The sequence below is a fragment of the Coccinella septempunctata genome, chromosome 5 (assembly GCF_907165205.1).
Source record: "Coccinella septempunctata chromosome 5, icCocSept1.1, whole genome shotgun sequence".
NCBI classification, from domain to species: Eukaryota; Metazoa; Arthropoda; class Insecta; order Coleoptera; family Coccinellidae; genus Coccinella; species Coccinella septempunctata.
In genome coordinates, this window is record NC_058193.1 from 15469354 (window position 1) to 15473886 (window position 4533).

At 39.2% G+C, this 4533-nt stretch overlaps 1 long non-coding RNA gene across 1 annotated transcript; it reads right to left on the bottom strand.

Annotated features, from left to right (window-relative positions):
• Nucleotides 1-943: 943 nt before the first annotated feature.
• Nucleotides 944-1402, bottom strand: LOC123314331. Its single transcript, XR_006537798.1, has 2 exons — nt 1072-1402; nt 944-998 (listed from the first exon to the last, which is right to left on the bottom strand). It is a non-coding gene; the product is annotated as an uncharacterized LOC123314331 (long non-coding RNA).
• Between the last annotated feature and the right edge of the window lie 3131 nt (nt 1403-4533).

Below are 4533 nucleotides of genomic sequence, written 5' to 3' on the forward strand. Positions count from 1 at the left end.
GAGCGCGATGATAGAGGAATGGAACAGCAAAGCTTTGCATGGCAGGTACCCTAGTAATCTGAAAAGTAAAGAAGTGGATGAGTCAGAGTCTCTTACTTACCTTCGCGCTGGATACTTGTTTCCTGAGACAGAAGGACGTTTACTGGCAATCCAAGATCAAGTAATGCCAACTAGGATGTACATAAAACACATAACCAAACAAGATATTCCATCCGACCTCTGCAGAAGGTGCTCGCAGGCCCGTGAGTCTATACAGCACATAACTTCCTCTTGTTCTATACTGGCGCCAAAAGACTACTTGGACAGGCACAATGCCGTTGGTAAAATTTATCATCAACAAATAGCTCTCAAACTGGGGTTGATCCGGAAGGAGGTCCAGCAGCATCTGTACCAGCCAAAGCCAATCTTGCAAAATCAGCGCTTCAAACTCTATTGGGACACAACAATCATCACGGATAGAGGGTCAGCCCACAATAGGCCTGATATCACGCTGTTCGACGCAGAAAGAGAAACATGTCTGCTGCTGGACTTTACCATACCAGCTGACGAGAACTTGGCCAGGGCTTACTCCGAGAAGATATCCAAGTACGGTGATCTGGCCTACCAGATCCGCGAAATGTACCGACTGAAGTCCATCAGCATCCTTCCCATGATTATTTCTGTTAATGGACTGGTTGAAAACCACCTATTAGAAAACACTGAAAGATTGCAGTTGGGTCGCGATATCATATCCAGTGCCCAAAAACAGGTTATCCTTGGAACTGTGAGGATAGTGAGAAAGGTTCTGCAAGGACCATAGCTGCAGCGCTTGCCTTGACAGGTTTTGTCCGGCAAGCGACTGAGCTCATACCCTTGAAAAGGTGAAGAAAAAAAAAAATATATATATATATGTTAAAATACTATGGGTACTCGGCAAGGGGCTGGTTGTAAACAGAAACAACTATTTGTCGTTCGATTGTCTATATTTCGAGCCTATTGTTGGGCTCTTCATCAGGACACTAAAATATACATACAATCAGATGCTTTATAACAAGAAAAGAATGAACCCATGCAACAAGGTGTCTCACTCACCGAGCAACTCAGTTGACATTCAAAAAAATCTGCAAGAGCAAGGTATTCAAACAGATCATTGATCTTAGAGGACCCATGAACAACAGAAATTATCATCACATATTAAAAAACACACAATTAAAATATGAAAATCAGCATGTCTGACAGTTGAACCTCTAGGTTATGAAGCACAGAAAAGTAGCGACATCAACAAACCATCGAGTTGGTTAATAATTAATTCAACTGTGCTGGCCAATTAAATTATAACATTTCAGCCGAAAATGCACAACATATACAAATTACCATACATAAAAAGGTGTTAACTATATTCTCACCTATTTTTATCTAAATACAAAAGGTAGCTATATACCGGGTGTCCCAGAGCTTTTAGGCCAGCAGATATCTCAGTTACCTGCGGAAAAAAAAATTGAAAAAAATACTTGTCGTAGGAGACCATACGCTCTTTCATGCAGCATAGCAAAATCCACCCCCTGACAAACAACCCCCGAGAAACCACCCCTAACTTTTGTTTTTCAAATGGCACCCCCATGTTTGTTTGGCTTCAACTGACAGCTCTTTTTAATTCTCAATCAATGATATATCATAATATGTAGTTGTAAAGATAGTCACTCGATAAAATTGAATTCGTTAGTGGGTACTGTTAATTGGACTGATCGAATTAGTCCACATTGTAGAGACAAGAAAAAGTGGATGTTGAAAAAAAAGAGTCAATAAAATGTTAGAACTTTTTGTTTATTATAATTTATGTTATAAAACATTTTCTCTAGTATAATGTTGCAGTAACAATACAGCTGAGCGTATAAATTCGTATTTCATTTGTATTTTTATTTTCCATAATTCTGCATGCCATTCTAGCTACCATGATACATCATTGAATGAGAAATGAAAAAAACTGTAAGTTGAAGCACAACAAACATGGGGGTGCCATTTGAAAAACAAAAGTTAGGGGTGGTTTCTCGGGGGTTGTTTGTCAGGGGGTGGATTTTGCTATGCTGCATGAAAGAGCGTATGGTCTCCTACGACAAGTATTTTTTTCAATTTTTTATTTCCGCAGGTAACTGAGATATTTGCTGGCCTAAAAGCTCTGGGACACCCGGTATATTACTAATTCCACTAATGTCCGTCCTTTTGTTAATGCTATTGTCCGTGTTCACTATTCGGCACATTTCCAGAAACAACCGTTTATTTTTGTCAGAACATGAATTCAGTACTTTACAGTTTTCAAAATCGAAGGGGTGATCGAGGCTGCTAGCGTGTGAAGCCAAGGCACATCTCTCAGGATGCTTGCGAATATCACTTTTGTGCAAATTAATGCGGAGTTGTAAAGCCTGTGACGTCTGTCCCACATAAACACCATGACAGCTTTTACATTGTACTGAGTAAACCACATCCCATTTGGAGAAGACAGGAACAGGGTCTTTGAGTTTTGTGAAGAGCGACCTGTTGGTTTGAACACTGTATTTGGCAATTTTTATGTCAGGAATAACTGACAAGATGTTGGTCAATTTACTTGTGAGATCTGGTATGAATGGCACAGAAACATATTTAAGAGGCATGTTAGGTAGCACTCCGGTTGTGTCGCCCCGGTAGCCAGGTTGCTCACTGTTAGCAGATTCCTGTGTTGTGTTGGCTCTCTCTGAGCTGGTGTTGAAAATGAGGTTATTGGCTATTCTTGGGTGGTAACCGTTGGAAACCATTGTAGCCGCTAGTTTAGTCTTGGCTGTGAAGGTGTAGTCAGGGTGAGTCAGGTTTTCGATTCTATTTTTCATACCGACTATAGTGTTGTATTTGATGTTCCATCCATGATTGGACATTGCATGAATGTATCTGCCTGAACTGATAGACTTGACGTACCAGTCCAACTTTATGATGTTGTTATGGTCTCTGACTACCAAGCTATCCAAGAAGGGAACAGTCCTGTCTTTTTCTTCCTCCACAGTAAATTTAATGTGGGTGTCGTATGAGTTAAACATATGAAGTACCTCATGTATTCTATCTTTTAGTATGCACATGATCAGATCGTCCACATATTGATACATGTGCATACTAAAGATAAAATACTTCGTTTTGACGTCCATTTGACATGCATCTAAGTTCTCCTTATTGATTATGGAGAGAACAGCTCGAATCAAGGACAACCTTGACACCGGAGCATATGTTTCTTTAAGCCCATAAACATTTTTATCTTTAAACCCTCGTGAGACAAGTCGTGCCTTATACTTAATTGACCCATTGTTTTCAACTCTCCTTTTAAACACCCATTTGGAGTCAATAATGTTTGGTCTCTTGCCATCGATATTTACTTTAGGTCGATCTACGATGACCCAGACCTCATTCTCTTTCATAGAATCCAGCTCTTCTCTAATAGCTTGATTCCATAACTCTTTGTTCTCTGAATTTATTGCTTCTTCAAATGTGATTGGATCATTTTGAATTGAAGCTAATAATATATGCTCCAATTCATCTTTATTTACCTCACCCACATCTTCAACTCTAGTGTAACGAGCAAAGCTTATATCTTCAATTCTCTTAGCTTTACTTCTTGTAAATGGACCCTCAGTTTTGTTTGGTGGTAACTCTGAATTTCTCTCTTTATTTAGTTCTTCTGCGCTTTTCTCTGAATTTATTTTCTTTGGTCTACCTCTTTTTCTAGGCTTAGATGTATTCGCCTCTGATTGATCTATTTCTGTTGATTCGCTCACAACAGTGAATTCAGTTGTTTTATCTGATGTACTCTCAACACTTAACTCTTCACTCTGATTCTTCAAATAAGCATCTTTGTACACTAATCTCTCTATAAACCTCACATGTCTCGATTCTATGAACTTTCTCGTGCTAGGATGCCATAAAATGTATCCTGTGGGTGTATGCCCTACCAATATGGTTTTTATCGAAACATTGCTGAACTTTGTTTCGACGAATGGTAACTTAACATAAGCAACACATCCAAACCTTCTAATATGCTCTAAATGACAGTTTGCTCTAGGTGAAAATTTAATTAACGGTACTTCATACCCAATTGACTTGTGTGGAGTTCTGTTATAAGTGTGAACAGCTGTTCCAGCGGCTAGTTCCCACATGCTTTGTGGTAAGCCCGAATCACACATAAAAGCTCTAATTGTTCTCTGAATAGATTTGTTAAATCTCTCGGCTGTTCCGTTCAGCTCAGGAGTATATGGTGGACCACTGTCTGACTCTATTTTTTCTCTTTTCATTATTTCAGCAAAATTTCCACCGGTGAACTCAGTACCTCTGTCTGATCTAACATAGCAGACTTTTGCATCTGCACCTAGTAGGTTACGTGCAGAAATCAGAAATTTATCAAACGCTTGACCGGATTCATCTTTAAATTTTAGGCAATATATGTTGGCATATCTGGAATAATCATCTACAAATACGATTATGTACCTCTTATGACCAGGCCATGAATTGGGTTTAATTGGACCCATAACATCTGAATGA